This window comes from Arachis ipaensis, chromosome B8 (assembly GCF_059453495.1).
Source record: "Arachis ipaensis isolate K30076 ecotype BB chromosome B8, ASM5945349v1, whole genome shotgun sequence".
Classification (NCBI taxonomy): domain Eukaryota; kingdom Viridiplantae; phylum Streptophyta; class Magnoliopsida; order Fabales; family Fabaceae; genus Arachis; species Arachis ipaensis.
In genome coordinates this window covers 100,007,590-100,029,491 of record NC_142443.1, presented here as the reverse complement: position 1 = coordinate 100,029,491, position 21,902 = coordinate 100,007,590, and the positions used below count along the sequence as shown (strand labels likewise).

Genomic DNA, 21,902 nt, shown 5'->3' with positions numbered 1-21,902 from the left:
TACCGGTTCGGAATTCCACAAAATAATTTCATTGTTAGTATATTCCAAACCAATAATCAATCCTCAAATCAAATTAGATTTGGTTTTGTCACAAATAACAAACCCCAAATAAGAATTAACCGAAGTATTTAAACTCCGGGTCGTCTCACAAGGAATTGCAATGAAGTGGTCAATTATTGGCTATGAGGAACAAAGGGATTTGGTTGATAGAAAGGGCAATAAAATAATTGACAAGAAAAGTAAAGAGAGCAATTAAAGGAAGCAATTAATAAAGAGAGACATTCATGGCAAGGTTGAGATCATAGGCTTTCTATCCTAGTCATTAATCATAACAATAATTAACAAGAATTTATCTTATTTCGTCATCTCCAACATTGGAAGAAGGTATAAGTTATCTTCCATGAGAGAAAGTCAAACAACACTAGTTAACCTCAATCCAAATGTCCTAATTAACTCACTAATGGAATTAGCAAAAGATTAGAGTCAATGGAAAACATATTAACTAACAACTCTAGATCACCAATCTAAATTGGGTATTAATGACTCAAGATTGCCCAATTACTCTTCCCAAGCCAAGAATGCTCAAAATCTACTCTAAATCCCAACCAAGAATTTTGTCAAATACTTGCTGGGTACAAATGGAAAGCATGGTAAAAAATACAAGAATAATAAATCTACCAACTACTAATTGCAAGAAAAGTAAATCAACAATTCAAATCATCAACAAAAGGGCATCAAACATTCAATTTCATTAAAAGTAAACAAAATCCAACATGAGCATTCATAAACATAAAAGAGACATAAAAGTAAAATTGACAAGATAAATAAGAAGAATAGAGTAGTTGAACAAGAAATTGTAAAGGAAATAAGATGAGAACATGGAATTAAGCCTAGATCTAAGATGGATTAACCTAACCTAATTCTAGAGAGAAGAGGGAGCTTCTCTCTAGAAACTAACCTACATAATGCTAATGCTACAAACAATTACTCACCCCTTGCCCAAGCTTGAATTCTGCATGAAATAGCATTAGAAATGAGTTGGGTTGGGCCCAAAGTGCTTCAAAAATCGCCCCCAGCGATTTCATCTTTAGTGGGCCACGAGCAGTATCGGCGTGCACGCGTATATGGTGCGTGTGCGCCCCTAAACGCGAAGTAACATATGGCAAATTTTATATCATTTCGAAGCCCCGGATGTTAGCTTTCCAACGCAACTGGAACCGTCTCATTTGGACCTCTTTAGCTCAAGTTATGGTCGATTGAGTGCGAAGAGGTCAGGCTTGACAGTTTTACGGTTCCTTCATTTCTTCATGAGTTCTCCCACTTTGCATGCTTCTCTCCTCACTTCTTCCATCCAATACTTGCCTTATGAACCTGAAATCACTCAACAAACATATCAAGGCATCGAATGGAATTAAAGTGAGTTAAATTTAGCTATTTTAAGGCCTAAAAAGCATGTTTTCACACTTAAGCACAAATCAAGGGAGAATTGCAAAACCATGCTATTTCATTGAATAAATGTGGGAAAACGTGATAAAATTTCCCAAATTAAGTACAGGATAAACTACAAAATTAGGATTTATCACTTAGCATGAGGACATGCTAATGTTTAAGTGTGGGGAGATTTGATGCACCACTATTTCATAGTATATTTTATGCTGAATTGAGTGAATTTTATCCATTATTCTCACACTTATGCATATAAATTGCATGTTTTACATTTTTCTTCCTATTTTTGTGCTATGATTGAAAACATACTTCTTTAGCCTTATATTTACTAATTTTAATCTTCTCTTCTTACCATTCGATGCCTTGATTTGTGTGTTAAGTGATTTCATATTTTTCAGGGCAGGAATGGCTTAGAGGATGGAAGGGAAGCATGCAAAAGTGGAAGGAACAAAAGAAGTTGAAGTTTTGAGATGCTAGCAGTGACACGCACGCATAGACCACGTGTACGCATGACCAGCGCAGAAGGCAAGCGACGCGTACGCGTGACTGACGCGTACGCGTGACCAGGAATTTGTGAAAGCGATGCGTATGCGTGACTGGCGCGTACGCGTGACAGAGCGTCACGTGCTGCATTAAATAGAAGATGCTGGGGGCGATTTCTGGGCTGTTTTTGACCCAGTTCCAAGCCCTAAAACATTGCTTAAAGGCTGCAAAGTGGAGCTGGAGAGGGGGATCATTCATTCAACACTTCATTCACAATTATTAGGTTTTAGATGTAGTTTTCTAGAGAGAGGCTCTCCCTTCTTTCTAGGTTTTAGGGTTTTTCATCTTTGTTTCTTCTCAATTTCAGAATTCTACTTTACTTTAATTTAGTTTTCTTCTACATTCTATTATTCTCGCATCTTAGTTTAATTTTCCTTGTTGATGTTTTTATTTTCTCTATTTAATTTATGAACTCTTCATGTTAGATTCGATTTCCTTTTTAATGCAATTTGAGGTTTTTCGTGTTATTGCTCCTTCATTTATTTGTTGTCATTGATGCTTGCAATTATTGGTTTTAGATTTTACATTCTCTTATTATTTTTCTATTCTTTTATTTTGTACCCACCAAGTGTTTGATAAAATGCTTGGTTGGATTTTAAATTAGCTTTTTATGTTCTTATCTTGGATTGAATAATTTGGAGACACTTGAGTTATCAAAACTCTCTTGTTGGTTAGTGATTGAAAGTTGCTAGCTGGCCTGAGCTTCACTAACTCTAGTCTTTGATTAGGACTTGTGAGCTCAAGTTGAATTGCTCACTTGAATTACCTTCAATTGTTAGAGGTTAACTAAGCGAGAGCAAAAGGCAATTACCATCACAAGTGACTATGATAATGAGGATTGGAATTCCAATTCTCAAGCCTTGCTAGGACTTTTCTTAATTGTTAGTTAACTTCCTTGTCATTTATATTCCTTATTTAACATTTAAAAACCCAAAAATATACTTTCCCATAACCAATAATAACTATACTTCGCTGCAATTTCTTGAGAGACGACCCGAGGTTTAATACTTCGGTTAATTTTATTGGGTTTGCTTAAGTGACAACATTTAAATTTTGATTAAGGTTTAATTGTCGGTTTAGACTATACTTGCAACGTGATAATTTTTGTCAAAATCTTTACCGATATTTTTCCTCCATCACTGTCACCATGGGCGTTCAAACGCCCAACACTCTACCTTTACTAGCGTTTAAACGCCAGTAGGCTCCTTACTCCAGGGTATTCTGTTTGCTATTCTGCATCATTCTATCTCTGTCTAAGCACTGTACAAGATCACTAACACTAAAAATAATTTAAAACATAATTAAAACAAATTAAAAAGAAAATTAATGAGAATGAAAATAACTAGAGAAGTTAATAAAGTATGAGTATTTATTGGGTTGCCTCCTAACAAGCGCTTCTTTAATGTCTTTAGCTGGAGTTCACTGTACATAAATGATGAGTCCATATTTTATGATATATTTCGGTTTGATTTGAGTGGATTTCATCACATAAACCCACATTTATTCATCTAAATAGCATGCTTTTGAGATTTCTCCCTAAATTGTGCTCGAAAGTGAAAACAAGCTCTTTTGTGCTTAATTTAGTCAATTTTAATTCACTTTAATCCTATTTGGTGCCTTGATGTATTTGTTAAGTGATTTCAGGTTTTTAAGGCAAGTTTGGGTTGAAGAAGTGAAGAAAGAGCATCCAAAAAGGGAGAAATCATGAAGAAAATAGAGTTTGGAAGCTGCAGCAAAGGTGCGTATGCACAGTGATGCATGCGTACGCACAACAGTGACTTCGTGCAAGGATGCGTACGCACCAAATGCTGTGCGTACGCACGATCGGAATTTTGCGCAACCATGCGTACGCATAGTAGGTCGTGCGTACGCACATGTGCATGCACGTGAAGTCATTAATGCAAATCGCTGGGGGCGATTTTTGGGCCTCCAGAACCCAGTCCAACTCATTTTCTGAAGCTATTTAAGGCCAAAGTGAAGAGGAATGAAGGGGGCAATTAGGTTTAGTTTTTATGATGTTTTCTCTTAGTTTCTAGAGAGAGAAGCTCCCCCCTCTCTCTAGAATTAGGGTTTTTAGCTTAGTTTCCTTTTGAGTTCAGCACTTTAATTCTTGCTTTAATGTAGTTTCATTTATGTTTCTATGCTTTCTTGTCTTTATCTTCTTCATATCTTTTATTATTTTCTCTTTTATGGAAATCTTCATGTTATGAACACTTTTGTTATTCTAATTCCAATTAATGCAAATTTATGTTTCCATGTCATTTATTGCTTTCTTTAGTTGTTATTGTCAATTTCTTGCTTTTGGTATTTTAGAATTTATTTTATTGTAATTTAATATTATTTTATTCTCATGTATACAAAGTGTTTGATAAAATATTTGGCATAGTTTTTACATAGCTTTTCTTCACTCTTGGCTTAGAATTGTTGACTTTGGTGATCCTTGAGTCATTGATGTCCATTCTTGCTTGATATATTAGGGTAGTTAGCTGATTTGGTTTTCCTTGACTCTATGTGATCCCTTAGTGTTGACATAGGACTTAGGAATTGGAATTAACTATGCCTATTTGACTTATCTTCAATGTAAGGTTGACTAAGTAGGATTAACTCTTCATAATCATCGTATGTTTGTGGTTAATGACTAGGATAGGTAGCCTTAGTTCTCAATTACTTGCCAAGAGGTTTTTTGCATTTTAATCTTCCTTGCTTTGACTTTTAATTGCTTTTGACTTTCATTACTTTGATGTTTAATTTTTTCATGTTTAGTTTTCACACTCTTGGTTGAGAAATTGTGTGGATTGGGTGGAATTGAGTTATGGATGTCCATCCCACATTGTGTGAGAATAGTTAATTGGTTTGGTTTCCATTGACGCTAGTCTTTCACTAAGTAATTAGTGAGTTGACTTGGACTTATGGATTGAGATCAATTACACTCTTTTGACTAATTCTCAAGGAGGATTGACTAATTTGGATTGATCCCACACAATTGCCATGCTTGTGGTCCATAACTAGGATAGGAACCCTAAATTCCCCAATTCTCACTAAGAGCTCTTTTTAGTATTTAACTTTCATTTCCAATGCTTTAATTGCTTCCCTTTTACTTCCTTACATGCTCATTTAATTTCTTGCTATTTACATTTCTTGCTCTCTTGCAATAATTCAAATCCCACTTTCCTCCCATAGCCAATAATTGTACATTTCATTGCAACTCCTAGGGAAGATGACTCGGGAGCTAAATACTCTCGGTTATTTTGTATTGACTTTATTATTTGATCTTGAGAATTTATTGTTGGTTTGGACTGTGCTACCAACGAAGTGATTCTTGTTTTGATTGATTCCAAACCACACAAGAATTCTCTTTATCAATAACTTAGTAACGGTGTTGAGCCTCCTGGCTCTATATCTCCTTCAAGGTAATGCTTAACCTTCTGTCCATTGGCAGTGAACCTAGTTTCTTTACCTTGAAGTTCTACATACCCGTATGGTGATACTTTAGTAATTATAAACGGTCCTGTCCAACGGGATTTGAGTTTCCCAGGGAACACTTTGAGTCTTGAATTGAACAGCAGGACTTTCTATCCTGATTCAAAGACTCTGGAAGATAGCTTCCTGTCATGCCACCTCTTTGCCTTTTCCTTATAGATTTTTACATTTCAAATCCTTCTAAGCGAAATTCATCCAACTCATTTAGTTGGAGCAGCCGTTTCTCCCCTACTGCTTTAGCATTAAGGTTGAAGAACCTACTAGCCCAATAGGCTTTGTGTTCTAGTTCCACTGGCAAATGACAGGACTTCCCATATACTAACTAATATGGTGAAGTTCCAATGGGGGTTTTGAAAGCTGTTCTATATGCCCACAGAGCATCGTCAAGCTTTCTAGCCCAATCTTTTCTAGAGGCACTTACTGTCCTCTCTAGGATTCGCTTCAGTTCTCTATTTGAGACTTCATCTTGCCCATTAGTTTGGGGATGATACAGTGTTGCTACTTTATGGCAAACTCCATATCGGCTTAAGACAGAATCCAGCTGTCTGTTGTAGAAATGAGTTCCTCCATTACTGATTAGTGTCCTGGGGACACCAAACCTGCTGAAAATGTTCTTTTGGAGGAATTTTATTACTACTTTAGTGTCATTAGTGGGTGTTGCTATTGCTTCAACCCATTTAGACACGTAGACTATTTCCACAAGGATATAGGTGTTTGAGTATGAATGCGTGGCCCCATGAAATCTATCCCCCATACGTCAAACAATTCAATCTCTAGGATTCCTTGTTGAGGCATGCTGTGACCATGAGGAAGGTTACCAGCCCGCTGGCAACTATCACAGTTACGGACGAACTCTCTAGAATCTTTAAAGAGAGTAGGCCAGTAAAAGCCACTTTGGAGTACTTTAGTGGCTGTCCGCTCACCTCCAAAGTGTCCTCCATAGTCAGAGCTATGGCAATGCCATAGAATTCTCTGTGCCTCTTCTTCAGACACACAGCATCGGATTATTCCATCCGAGCATCTCTTAAAGAGATATGGTTTATCCCAAAGGTAGTATTTTGCATCATGCATGAGTTTCCGGGCTTGCTGCCTAGAAAACTCTTTGGGAATGAACCATGTAGCCTTGTAATTTGCAATGTCTGCAAACCAAGGTACTATCTAAATGGCATAAAGTTGCTCATCTGGAAAGGATTCGGATATGTCAGTAGAGGGAGAAGAAGCCCCTACTATTGGCTCAATCTGGGACAAGTGATCAGCTACCTGATTTTCTATCCCTTTTCTATTTCTAATTTCAATATCGAACTCTTGCAGGAGCAATAGCCATCTTATAAGTCTGGGTTTAGATTCCTGCTTAGTGAGTAGATACTTTAGAGCAGCATGGTCAGTATAAATAATGACCTTAGATCCTACCAAGTAGGATCTAAACTTGTTAATTGCATAAACCACTGCAAGTAACTCCTTTTCTGTAGTAGTGTAATTTTTCTGCGCATCATTCAATACATGACTAGCATAGTAAATGACATGCAGAAGCTTGTCATGTCTCTAACCTAGGACTGCGCCAATTGCATGATCACTTGAATCACACATTAGCTCAAATGGCAAGTCCCAGTTGGGTGCAGAGATGATAGGAGCACTGACAAGCTTGGCCTTCAGAGTTTCAAAGGCATGCAGGCATTCTTGGTCAAAGATTAATGGAACATCAGCGGCCAGGAGATTGCACAAGGGTTTGGTGATTTTAGAAAAATCTTTTATGAACTGCCTGTAGAAGCCTGCATGTCCTAGGAAGCTTCTGATAGCCTTAACACTAGTAGGTGGAGGCAAGCGTTCGATCACTTCCACCTTAGCTTGATCCATAGTGCACGAAATTGTGATCATCAATGGTGCCAATAACATGGTACGCACAATTATAATCTCAACTCTTTGTCACAACTCCGTACAACTAACCAGCAAGTGCACTGGGTCGTCCAAGTAATAAACTTTACGTGAGTAAGGGTCGATCCCACGGAGAGTGTCGGCTTGAAGCAAGCTATGGTCATCTTGTAAATCTCAGTCAGGCGGATTCAAATGGTTATGGAGTTTAAGATAATTGAAATATGAATAAAACATAAAATAAGATAGAGATACTTATGTAATTCATTGGTGAGAATTTCAGATAAGCGTATGAAGATGCTTTGTTCCTTCTGAACATCTACTTTCCTATTTCCTTCTTCCAATCATTCATACTCCTTTCCATGGCATGCTTATGTTGGGTTTCACCGTTGTCAATGGCTACCTCCCGTCCTCTCAGTGAAAATGGTCCAAATGCGCTGTCACTGAACGGCTAATCATCTGTCGGTTCTCGATCATGTTGGAATAGGATCCATTGATTCTTTTGCGTCTGTCACTATGCCCAACACTCGTGAGTTTGAAGCTCGTCACAGTCATCCCTTTCCAGATCCTACTCGGAATATCACAGATAAGGTTTAGCCTTTCCGGATCTCAGGAATGCTTCCAATAATTCTAGTCTATACCACGAAGACTCTGATCTCACGGAATGGAAGGCTCGGTTGTCAGGCGAGGCAACTATGCGTCATGAATCAGGAGGCTAAGAGATACGCACTCAAGCTATTGCAAGTAGAACTGATGTGGTTGTCAGGCACGCGTTCATAGGTGAGAATGATGATGAGTGTCACGGATCATCACATTCGTCAGTTTGAAGAACGAGTGTATATCTTAGAGAAGAAATAGGTTTTAATTAAATAGAAAAATAATAGTGCTTCGCATTAATTCATGAGGAACAGCAGAGCTCCACACCTTCATCTATGGTGTGTAGAAACTCCACCATTGAAAATATATAAGAACAAAAGGTCTAGGCATAGTTGAATGGCCAGCCTCCCAAGGAGGGTTCAATCGTCAAAACATGATTAAAAGATAGATTGAAAGATGTAAAATACAATAGTAAAAGTTCCTATTTATAAAGAACTAGTAGCCTAGGGTTACAGAAATAAGTAATTAATGTAGAAATCTTCTTCTGGGCACACTTGGTGTGTGCTTGGGCTGAGCATTGAAGCTTTCACATGTAGAGACTTTTCTTGGAGTTAAACGCCAGCTTTTGTGCCAGTTTGGGTGTTTAACTCCAGATTTTATGCCAGTTCTGGCGTTTTGACGCTAGAATTTTTATGCTGACTTGGAACGCCGGTTTGGGCCATAAAATCTCAGGCAAAGTATAGACTATTATATATTGCTGGAAAGCCTAGGATGTCTACTTTCCAACTCAATTAAGAGCGCGCCAATTGGGCTTCTGTAGCTCCAGAAAATCCACTTCGAGTGCATGCAGGTCAGAATCCAACAGCATCTGCAATCTTTTTTTAGCCTCTAAATCAGATTTTTGCTCAGGTCCCTCAATTTTAGCCAGAAAATACCTGAAATCACAGAAAAACATACAAAATCATAGTAAAGTCCAGAAATGTGATTTTTATTTAAAAACTAATAAAAATATAACAAAAACTAACTAAAATATACTAAAAACTACCTAAAAACGGTGCCAAAAAGCATATAAATTATCCGCTCATCACAACACCAAACTTAAATTATTGCTTGTCCCCAAGCAACTGAAAATCAAATAGGATAAAAAGAAGAGAATATACAATGAATTCCAAAAACATCTATGAAGATCAGTCTTAATTAAATGAGCGGGGCTATTAGCTTTTTGCTTCTGAACAGTTTTGGCATCTCACTTTATCCTTTGAAGTTTAGAATGATTGGCATCTATAGGAACTCAGAATTTAGATAATGTTATTGATTCTCCTAGTTCAGTATGTTGATTCTTGAACACAGTTACTTTATGAGTCTTGGCCGTGACCCTAAGCATTTTGTTTTCCAGTATTACCACCGGATACATAAATGCCACAGAAACATGACTGGGTGAACCTTTTCAGATTGTGACTCAGCTTTGCTAGAGTTCCCAATTAGAGGTGTCCAGAGCTCTTAAGCACACTCTTATTGTTTTGGACCACGACTTTAACCACTCAGTCTTAAGCTTTTCACTTGACACCTTCACGCCACAAGCACATGGTTAGGGACAGCTTGGTTTAGCCGCTTAGGCCAGGATTTTATTCCTGTGGGCCCTCCTATTCACTGATGCTCAAAACCTTGGATCCTTTTTTTCGCATATATATTTTTTTTCTGCAAGCCTACCACTGCTTTTTCTTGCTTCAAGAATCATTTTTATGATTTTTCAGATTATCAATAACATTTCTCCTTTTCCATTATTCTTTCAAGAGCCAACAATTTTAACATTCTTAAACAACAAATTCAAAAAATATGCACTGTTCAAGCATTCATTCAGAAAACAAAAAGTATTGCCACCACATCAAATAATTAAACTATTTTAAAATTCAAAATTCATGTATTTCTTTTTCTTTTGCAATTAAAAACATTTTTCATTTAAGAAAGGTGATGGATTCATAGGACATTCATAGCTTTAAGGCATAGAAACTAAGACACTAATGATCATGTAGTAAAGACACAAACATAGACAAAACATAAAGCATATGATTCGAAAAATAGAAAAAAATAAGAACAAGGAAATAAAAGAACGGGTCCACCTTAGTGATGGCGGCTTGTTCTTCCTCTTGAAGATCTTATGGAGTGCTTGAGCTCCTCAATGTCTCTTCCTTGCCTTTGTAGCTCCTCCCTCATGACTCTTTGGTCTTCTCTAATTTCATGGAGGATGATGGAATGCTCTTGGTGCTCCACCCATAGTTGTCCCATATTGGAACTTAATTCTCAAAGGGAGGTGTTGATTTGCTCCCAATAGTTTTGTGGAGGAAAATGCATCCCTTGAGGCATCTCAGGGATTTCATGATGAGGAATTTCCTCATGCTCTTGCCCATGAGTGGGATCTCTTGTTTGCTCCATCCTTTTTGAGTTTGAAAGGGACCTCGGGGATCACCTTCTTCTTGGCCACAACTTCATAAAAGTGGTCTTGATGCACTCTTAAGATGAATCTTTTCATCTCCCATGACTCCGTGGTGAAAGCTTTTGCCTTCCTTTTCCTCTTTCTAGAGGTTTCTCTGACCTTAGGTGCCATAAATGGTTATGGAAAAACAAAAAGTAACACTTTTACCTCACCAAACTTAAAAGGTTTGCTCGTCCTTGAGCAAAAGAAGAAAGACAGGAGTAGAAGAAGAAAAAAATGGAGGAGATGGAGAAGTGGGAGTGATTTGGCTAAGTAGGGAAAGAAGTGTTTGTGATGTGTGAAAATGAAGGAGGAATGAGGGGTTTATATAGGAGTGGAGAGAGGGGTAGGGTTCGGCCATGTGTGGGTGAGTTTCGGAGGAAAAGTGGTTTGAGTTTGAATGGTGAGGTAGGTGGGGTTTTATGATGGATGGATGTGGATTGGTGAAGAGATTATGGAGAAGAGGGTAGGATTTGATAGGTGAGGGTTTTTGGGGAAGTGGTATTGAGGTGATTAGTGAAGGGTATTTGGGGAAGGGTGTTATGGAAAGGTGTGAAGAAAAGAGAGAGAGATGAGGTAGGTGTGGATCCTGTGGGGTTCACAGATCCTGAGGTGTCAAGGATTTCTCATCCCTACACTATGTTGGCGTGTAAACGCCAGGTTGCTGCCCATTTCTGGCGTTTAACGCCAGCTTTTCTCCCCTTTCTGGCATTTAACGCCAGCTCTGTCCCCATTTCTGGCGTTAAACGCCAGCTCTGTGCCCCTTTCTGGCGTTAAACGCCAGTCTGGTGCCCATTTCTGGCGTTAAACGCCCTAATGCTGATGACATGTCATCATGTCATGTTTTTCTATGCTTTTTCATACAAGAAATTGATAATTAGTGCTTAAATATTGCATTCTTTTATGCTTAAATGGTATATTTCTTTGATCTTTTAATTTTATAAATTTGGTAGGAAATAAGAAGAAAAAGAAGCAAAGAAGCACAAAATAAGCTAAAAAGCAGAAAAAAAAGCTTTGGGGCACACTTTGAAGTTGGAGCACACTTTGGAGTCTTAGGCCACGCTTTTAAAAGCATGGCCCATGACCAAATCAAGGAAGCTTCACAATCAGCACTCACAAAGCTCAGTTCACTAAGTGAACTTAGCTTTGCCATACAAGAAACTTAGCTTGGAAGCAAGAATTTTCGCTAAGTTAAAACTTGGGCGTTTACAGCATGACCATGCCTCCTTCAAAGGGCCATAACTTGAGCTACAGACGTCCAATTGATGTGCTTCTAGTTGCATTAGAAAGCGGACATTCAGAGCTTTCCAACGATATATAATAGTCCATATTTGGCATGAAATTGAGGCACAAGTGAAATGCATCTTTAAGGGAAAAAATAAGCAAAAAAAATCAGCCAATGCTTCCACCAAGGCTCGAAGGGAGAGACACAAGGAAAACAAGGAAAGCAAGCAAAATAGCGCTCAGTTCACTTTCCCAACTGAGCTTTATCGGGCTCCCACTCAAGAAAATGTAAGGAAAAGGCTCACAAAAATGCTTCCACCAAGATTTGAACTCAAGACCTCACACTCAAAGATGGAGCGCTACACAAGGAATATAAAGGGAGCTCAGTTAACTTTTCCAACTGAGCACTACTCCCCCATGCACTCCAACAACGTGACACGGGCAAGGACCAAAGGGGGCAGTAACAAGGAAGGCTTGGTGCGCACAACTTGGCACACCAAGTGCAAATAGAGAGCTCGGTTTGGTATTTGAACTGAGCCGTGCCCTGGGAGTGTCACCCATGGGCCAAAATTCCATTTAAATTCAATTCTTCATCAAATTGAATCAAGGCCAACCAAACCAATCTCTCTTTAAATCCAAAGAAAGCAAAACCCACATCATCACTCAAAGGCACAAGAACAAGCTAGAATTAGGATTTTCATTTGTTTTTCATTTCAATTTCATTTTATTTTGTAAAAAGCCTATATAAAGGCATCATTCTCATTTTCAAAAGAGGAGCTCCATTAGAAAGTATTAGAGGCTAGCTCCACTAGGGAGTAGTAGGATTAGAAAACTCTCTCTTTAATTTTCATTTTTGTTTTAAATCTTGGATTGAGAGTGGAAGGAATTCTGTTTTCATTCTCTATCTGCAACTTCTCTTCTTCTGCAATCTTTCTTTTAATTCTCTGCAACCTTTCTCTTGTTGGATCAAGGAAGGACTTGAGATCTAGACTTGTTTTCTAGTCTCCTCCACCCCTGAAATCTTCAACATCCTTTTAATTGCTGCAATTTAGCATCAGTCATTTTCTGTTTTTAATCTTTCAAGCATTTTTACTTTCTGTTGCATTGCTTCCAATTTACATTTCCTACAATTGCCTTAAGTTCTTATTCACTACAATTTTGCTTCTCTATTTACATTGCTCCCAGCACCCAGTTCCTTTTATTCTTCCTGCAATTTAGATTTCCAGTTGCTTGAATTACTGCTTCCATTTTACTTTTCATGCAAGTTAATTCTTCTGCAATTGTTCTAAGTTACTGATTTATTGCTTTCTTTAATTTCCAGCACCCACTCCCCTTTACATTTAATGCAATTTACATTTCTTGCAATTTAAGTTTCAGCTATTTTACTTTCTTGTTCTTTAAGTTACTTGCAATTTTACTTCCTGCACTTTAAATTCTCTTGTTATTTACTTTCTGCTCCACCAATTATCACACAATTCACTCAATGTTAGCTTGACTAAACTAATCACCCACTAAAGTTGCTTGATCCATCAATCCCTATGGGATCGACCTCACTCTAAGTGAGTTTTACTACTTGATACGACCCGGTACACTTGCCGGTGAGTTTTGGGTATTTTGGAATTCGTTTTCCAAAATAATCCATCAAGTTTTTGGAATAAAAAAAATGTAGTAACAAGCTTTAGGGCGTTTTGGCCAGTTTTATTGACCTTTTCTTTACTGTTTTAGGGTAGTTTCATGCATTTTCTTAGGAAATAAGCAAGTTTTGGGTAGAATTTCACTTACATCTTGATTCAAGCAAACATTGTGAATTTTATATGATTTCATAAGAATTATGCATGAATTTAACGACAAATTGGATGATGCATGACTCATAACTTGGATTAGACCTTTGATGCACTTTATTTGATTGATTTCAGGACAAAGGAGGCAACGAAAAGCCACGTTAGTAGCCACGTTAGTCTAACTAACGTGACCACTAACGTGGAATGGGAGCTAGCTTGCAACGTTAATGAGAAAAGTGATCGCCAATAACGTCTTCGAAGCCATCATAGCCCACGTTAAATACCACGTTAACTACATTAACGTGGTAGTTAACGTGGAGGAAAAGGAAGCTCCAAGCGTTAGTGGTAAAAGTGAGTGCCACTAACGCTACAAAAAAGGCAATTGGCCACATTAAGAGTCACGTTAACTCAGTTAACGTGAACTCTAACGTGGAAGAGAAAGATAATGCCAACGTTAGTGACACTCACCTTTGTCACTAACGTCGGACTAAGCCCATATTGGCTACGTTAAGAGTCACGTTAACTTAGTTAACGTGAACTTTAACGTGGAAGGAGCAAGGAATCGCTAATGTTAGTGACACTCACCTTTGTCAGTAACGTTGGACTAAGCCACTATGAGCCACGTTAGTTACCACGTTAATTACATTAACGCGGAAGCTAACATGTAGGAAAGGGATGATGAGCTAACGTTAGTGACACTCACCTTTGTCACTAACGTTGGAGATGGCAATCAACACCACGTTAGTGGTCACGTTAATGTAATTAACGTGAGGTACTAACGTGGGAAAGGGGTGTTTTGGAGTGTTAGTGAAAAAGGTAGGTGTCACTAACGCTCTCGAAGGTTTGGCATGCCCACGTTAAGAGCCACGTTAGTTATACTAATGTGGACTCTAACGTGAGAGAAAGGGGTACTCTCAACGTTATTGGGAAAGGTAAATCCCAGTAACATTTGCGAAGGGCCAAGGGGCAATGTTAGTGGTCGCGTTAGTGCCACTAACGTTGAAGTTAACGTGGACCATTTTGGGTTAGGAACGTTAGTGAAAAAGGTGATTGTCACTAACGTTCTCGACCCCACATTTTCACTTAATGTTAACACCACTAACGCCCTAAACTAAAGTCCATGTCTACTGCACACTTTCTCTGCAAGTGAAGCTGAGCCCACTAAAGATGATAACTGCTTCAACTCAAGATCAAAAGGCCCATATCTAAGACTTGAAGAGCAAACTAGAAGATCAGAAGAGTAGTATAAATAAGAGTAATTTTAAACTAGAGAAGAACTTTTGGATTGGGAGAACTACTCTCTGTATAATTTTACTTTCTCTGCAACTTCTAGTTTTACTTTCAGAATGCACTCTCCATCTTTGTTTTCCATTCCCAGAGCCATGAACAACTAAACCCCTTTCATTGGGTTAGGGAGCTCTGTTGTAATTTGATAGATCAATAATAGTTTTCATTATTCTTCTTCTTTCTTTTTTCTTGATTTTACTAGAAGGCTTTCAATCTTCATCCAATTGGGTAGTTATCTTGGAAAAGAAGCTATTCATACTTGGATCTCTTCAGAACCTTGGAAGAGGAATAAAGAGATCATGCTAGAAATGCTTTCTCATGTTGGACCAAATTGGGGTCTGGATGGATATAGTGACATATAATCCTACCAACGCTTTGATTTGGAAATACATGTAGTATAATCAGTGACCATACTTCATCTCTTCTCATGAGAAATTGGACCAAGGAATTGGCTATTGATCAAGATTTGAGAGATTGAATTACCAAGGAATTGGAGTTCAATCACTTAAGATTGCCAAGGAGATCAATGAATGCATTGATTGAGGAAGAGATGAAAATGAACTTGATTCGGAGAATGCAACATCTCCTAAGCCCAATGAATCCTCCATTTCTGATCTTACCCATTCTCTCTAATTTCTGCAATTTACTTTCATGCTAAATTCCCCATTCCCCATTTAAGATTCTGCAATTTACTTTCCGTCATTTATATTCAGCTCTTTATTACCAGCATTTACATTTTCTGCTATTTACTTTCCGCCATTTAATTTCTTGCAACTCTCACATCGAATTCTGCTTAGCTCGACTAGGACATTCCTCTAATTAAAGTTGATTGACCAATCAATCTCTGTGGGATTCGACCTCACTCTATTGTGAGTTTTTACTTGACGACAATTCGGTATACTTGCCGAGGGAAATTGTTGAGAGACAAGTTTCTGTGCATCACGCCCAGAATGGTGCCAGACTAGGCGTTTAACGCCCATTCTGCTACCCTTACTGGCGTTTAAACGCCAGCAAGCTTCTCCTCCAGTGTGTGTTATTTTTAATACTGTTTTTCATTATTTTTTTTCTTTTTCAGTTGTTTTTGTGACTTCACATGATCATCAACCTACAGAAAACATAAAATAACAATGGAAAATAAATAGATATAATAAAATAGGGTCGCCTCCCAACAAGCGCTTCTTTAATGTCAATTGCTTGATAGTGGGCTCTCATGGAGCCTCATAGATACTCAAAGCATGATGATGACCTCCCAACACCAAACTTAGAGTTTGAATGTGGGGGCTCTATTTGACTCTGTATTGAGAGAAGCTTTTCATGCTTCCTCTCCATGGTTACAGAAGGAGATCCTTGAGCTTTAAACACAAAGGAGTCCTCATTCACTTGAAAGACCAATTCTCCTCTGTCAACATCAATCACAGCTTTGCTGTGGCTAGGAAGGGTCTGCCAAGGATGATGGATTCATCCATACACTTTCCAGTGTCTAGGATTATGAAATCAGCAGGGATGTAGTAGCCTTCAACCTTTACCAAGACATCCTCTACAAGTCCATAAACCTGTTTCCTTGAATTGTCTGCCATCTCTAGTGAGATTCTTACAGCTTGTAGCTCAAAGATCCCTAGCTTCTCCATTACAGAGAGAGGCATGAGGTTTATGCTTGACCCTAGGTCACACAGAGCCTTCTCAAAGGTCATGGTGCCTATGGTACAAGGTATTGATAACTTTCCAGGATCCTGTCTCTTCTGAGGTAATCTCTGCCTAGTCAAGTCATCCAGTTCTTTAGTGAGCAATGGGGGTTCATCCACCCAAGTCTCATTACCAAATAGCTTGGCATTTAACTTCATGATTGCTCCAAGGTACTTAGCAGCTTGCTCTTCAGTAACATCTTCATCCTCTTCAGAGGAAGAATACTCATCAGAGCTCATGAATGGCAGAAGTAAATTCAATGAAATCTCTATGGTCTCAGTGTGAGCCTCAGATTCTCATGGTTCCTCATTAGGGAACTCCTTGGAGGCCAGTGAACGTCCATTGAGGTCTTCCTCAGTGGAAATCACTGCCTTTCCCTCCTCTATGCATTTGGCCATATGGGACGTGTTTATGGCATTGCATTCTCTCTTTGGGTTCTATTCTGTATTGCTTGGGAGAGTACTAGGAGGGAGTTTAGTAGCTTTCTTACTCAGCTGACCCACTTGTGCCTCCAAATTTCTAATGGAGGATCTTGTTTCAGTCATGAAACTTTGAGTGGTTTTAATTAGATCAGAGACTACAGTTGCTAAGTCAGAGTGGCTCTGCTTAGAATTCTCTGTCTGTTGTTGAGAAGATGATGGAAAAGGCTTACTATTGCTAAACCTATTTCTTCCACCATTACTGTTGTTGAAGCCTTGTTGGGGCCTCTGTTGGTCCTTCCATGAGAGATTTGGATGATTTCTCCATGAAGGATTATAGGTGTTTCCATAGGGTTCTCCCATGTAATTTACCTCTTCCATTGATGGGTTCTCATGATCATAAGCTTCTTCTTCAGATGAAGCTTCTCTGGTACTACCTGTTGCTGCTTGCATGCCAGACAGACTCTGAGAAATCATATTGACTTACTGAGTCAATATTTTATTCAGAGCCAATATGGTATTCAGAGTATCAATCTCAAGAACCCCTTTCTTCTGATTTGTCCCATTATTCACAGGATTCCTTTCAGAAGTGTACATGAATTGGTTATTTGCAACCATTTCAATGAGTTCCTGAGCTTCTGCAGGCGTCTTCTTTAGATGAAGAGATCCTCCAGCAGAGCTGTCTAATGACATCTTGGACAGTTCAGATAGACCATCATAGGAGATACCTATGATGCTCCATTCTGAAAGCATGTCAGAAGGACACCTTCTGATCAATTGCTTGTATCTTTCCCAAGCTTCATAGAGGGATTCTCCTTCCTTCTGTCTGAAGGTTTGGACTTCCACTCTAAGCTTACTCAATTTTTGAGGTGGAAAGAACTTTGCCAAGAAGGCATTGACTAGCTTTTTCCAAGAGTTCAGGCTTTCTTTAGGTTGTGATTCCAACCATATCCTAGCTCTATCTCTTACAGCAAAAGGGAATAGCATAAGTCTGTAGACCTCAGGGTCAACCCCATTGGTCTTAACAGTATCACAGATTTGCAAGAATTCAGCTAAGAACTGACGAGGATCTTCTAATGGAAGTCCATGAAACTTGCAATTCTATTGCATTAGAGAAACTAATTGAGGCTTAAGCTCAAAGTTGTTTGCTCCAATGGCAGGGATAAAGATGCTTCTCCCATAGAAGTCGGGAGTAGGTGCAGTAAAGTCACCAAGCACCTTCATTGCATTGTTGGCATTGTTGTTGTTTTCAGCTGCCATGGCTTCTTCTTGTTTGAAAATTTCTGTTAGGTCCTCTACAGAGAGTTGTACTTTAGCTTTCTCTTCAAGGTCCTTTCAGGTTCAGGATTAGCTTCAACAAGAATGTCTTTGTCCTTGCTCCTGCTCATATGAAAGAGAGGAGAAGAAAGTATGGAATCCTCTATGTCACAGTATAGAGATTCCTTGAGGTGTCAGAGGAAAAGAAGAATAGGAGAGAGAGAGTCTGAATTGCTGATAGTGGAGGAGTGTTAGTCCTTAAATAGAAGGATGTGAGAAGAGGGGAAGAATTTTCGAAAACAAATTAAAAAGATTTTGAAATAATTAAAAAAATTTTAAAAAAATGGTTGATGATTTTCGAAAATTGAAATTGAGGTAATAGTTAATTGATTTTGAAAAAGATTTTAAAATTAGAAATCAAAAAGATATGATTGAAAATTATTTTGAAAAAGATGTGATTGAGAAGATATGATTGAGAAGCTATGATTGAAAATCAAATTAAAAAAAGAAAGTTTTAAAATTAAAGTTGATTACTTGACTAACAAGAAATTAGAAGATATGATTCTAGAATTTAAAATTTGGTCCTTTCTTAATAGGCAAGTAACAACTTGAAAATTTTGAATTAAATCATTAATTGTAGCAAGGATTTTCGAAAATAAAAAAATGGAAAGAGATTGATTTTGAAAAGATATGATTTGAAAAAAAAATTGATTTTGAAAAATTATGAAAATTTGAAAAAGATTTGAATTAAAAATAAAATCTTCCCTCTTGTGCCATCCTGCCGTTAAACGCCCAGAATGGTATCCATTCTGGCATTTAACGCCTAAAATACTACCCTTTTGGGCGTTTAACGCCCAGCCCGATACCCTGGCTTGCGTTTAAACGCCAGTTTTCTTCCTCACTGGGCGTTTTGAACGCCTAGCTTTTTCTGTGTAATTCCTCTGCTGTCTGTTCTGAATCTTCAATTCTCTGTATTATTGACTTGAAAAGACATAATTTTGAAACTTTTTTGAATTTTTAATGATGAGAAATAATCAAAATGCAACTAATAATGGAAAACTAAGATTAAATCAACAATGCATGCAAGACACCACTACAAGAAAAATACCCATTCAGCCACACTTTTTTTAAGCTACATTTGAAAAGCGTAGCCTATTCATAGAATAGGCTACGCTTTTCTCCGTGTTGCCTTTTTATAAGAAAAAAGTATACACAAATGCGGCATCATTTAAAAAGCGTAGCCTTAGGTATTATAGAAATCACTTATAAAGCGTAGCCGTAGGTTGATATCTATAGCTTCACTTTTCGTATCAAAGGAGACGCTTTTAAAGGGTAGCCTATTTTTTAAGTTTTGGGTGCACTTAAAAAGCGATGCCTAATGTATCTAGAGTAAAAAATTTGACACTTAGTGAAATTTTTTCCTCTTTCCTGAAAGCAAACTCATCACACTTAGTAAAATTTTTGTGATTCAATTCCCTCCAAATGTCACTCAATCACCTTCGTCCTCTTTCGTAAACCCTCAGTCTCACTTTTTCCTGAAAGCTCACTCATCACCTTCATCACCTTCATCGCGAAGTAGAAGCCCTCGCCATCGTTGCCCTACAAGAAGAAACCCTGTAACTCTCGCTATTGACCGTCATCGCCTCCCACTCCCCACTCACCCCCCACTCCCCACTACTGACCGATACTCCTCTTCGCCATCGCTTGCACTGATCGTCGTTGTGCCACCCTCACCATCGTCGCTGAGCCGCTCTCACCATCGTCGCTGTGCCACTCTCGCCATCGTCATCTCCGTGCTTCTCATCTTCGCTGTGCTCACATCATTGAATAGGTATGTATTGATTTCTATTTGCTTCTGAAATTGATCAGAGGCTTAGGGTTCCTATTTTAGGGGTTTTAATTTGGGGGTTTTAATCTGTGAAATATGGGTTTGTGAACTGTAATTTGATAACATGCATGCTATTGTTGATGAAGATTTGTGGTATTTTAGGGTTTGTTTCTGAGACTGAATCCAAATGCAGCGTTAATAAGTTTTTGTTTCTGTGATTTCTCAATGAATAAGTTGGCTTCTCCTTCTCTGTTTTCAGCTTCTGTTTCTGTTTTCTCAATGAATAAGTTGGCAGCAACTCACCAATGAATTGTATCATATTGCTTTCCTGGTGGGTGCCGACTCTGAACAAAATTTTCAAGTTTAAATGTAACAATAGCAAATAGATCACTTTGCTCTGCAGACGACATATCTTTCAAAATTCGTTTTGCATCTTCATTTGATGAAATAGTAGCACTGTTCTCTGAATTATCTGCATGGTCCTTGTCCTTTGAATTATCTGCATGATCCTTGTCCTCAAGTTTGGAAGGCTTTGCACACTTATTTCCAGTAGATTTCAATCTAACAGCTTTTCTCAGATTCCAATATGCATGACAATCATTTTAGATTCATGACAAACATTAGTATTAGGGTAGTTGTTTTGGATTATTTATGTTAAACTATTTTGACATATATTATGTATTAAATATAAATACTTAACTCAACAGTAATGTGGAATTTTCTTATTAGGCACATATAGTGGAAATGTGGAACATTATTGTTAGAAAATATATATGGACAAACATAAAGTTTTTTGTTGCTAACTAAGCAATAAGAATGGTTTTTGTTTTGCCCTAATACAAATGAGCTTGGTGCTTGTAATGGATTAGTTATACTTTGGGTTTTGTAAAAAGGATTAGGATGAAGTATTGAAGTTACCTCCTTCTCTCTTAATATGTGACTATATGTTAATCAATTATTGTCAGGATTCTGAGGAGTGCTTTTATTTATTCTTTTTGCTTGTTTTGGCTAAAGTCTTTTTGACTTAAGAGCTGTAATCTTGTAGAACTTGATAGGAAGGAATTTGATTCAAGAGCTGTAATCTTGCATGTTTCTAAATTCTAAGTGGTCGGTTCAGTCCCCTATTGCAGCTCTTTTCCATTTCTTGAAGATAAGTAGTGTTCATAAGTATAGCAATGGTCGTACTAATCAGGTGAGTTGCAGAAGGATCTAAATGTGGGTGTAGATGGTGAACTAGTGAACTAGTGAAGTCAAAGTTTATCAAGTGATTGCCCTAATATTGAATATTGAATGGCAGGGTCAACAAGATTTCACGTTCAGAAATTAGAAGAGGAATGGAGGGCCATTCTTTGTCTGTCTCTGTCTGTCTCCCTCATGAATTCACGGACAGTAGAGAGAGGGCAAGGAACAGAGGAATAGCTAAAGCACCAGGGAGCAAAAACAGGAGTGTTCTTTAAGTTTTTGGCTCTTCATCAACCATAGCACCAAGAGAAAGAGAATGATGGCCAAGGAGGGAGCTGACTGAAGCTTAAGAGGGAGCTGCGTTCCACTCACCCAACTATTCTTCGAGTTTCTTTGCTAGGTGAGGACAGCGACTTCATCTTCTTTCTTTTCTCCTCTAATTCAAAATTCTGATAATTCTCTTGCTCCATTTTTTTCAGTTTATTCAATTTCTGTTAACACAACTACCACCACAAGCAAAGAAAGGTGAGTGATTTTCTCTCCTCTGTGTTTAATTTGGTCGAATGGCCTTGTGAAATGTAACCAAAATTCTGGTTCTTGGAACGGTTAAGGTTTGGGCTCAAGAGAAAAACAAGGACAATTCTTGTGTATTTGATCAACAAAGAGGTAAGGGTTAGAATAGTTAGATATTGATTTTAGTTGTATTTGGTAATTAAATGGCAGAAACCTTTCCATTGAGTATGCTTATTGACCAGTCAGCTGCTTGATTCTTGGATCTGTATGTGAATGATTGTTGCTTTCTTACTCAGCACAGTTTACTTTGTAGTGGTAAA

At 38.1% G+C, this 21,902-nt stretch overlaps 1 non-coding gene across 1 annotated transcript; it reads left to right on the top strand.

Moving 5' to 3' along the window:
* The first annotated feature begins 17,549 nt into the window (after positions 1-17,549).
* On the top strand, positions 17,550-17,657 carry LOC148548998 (small nucleolar RNA R71). Its single transcript, XR_015898347.1, has one exon. It is a non-coding gene; the product is annotated as a small nucleolar RNA R71 (small nucleolar RNA).
* Positions 17,658-21,902: the final 4,245 nt, after the last annotated feature.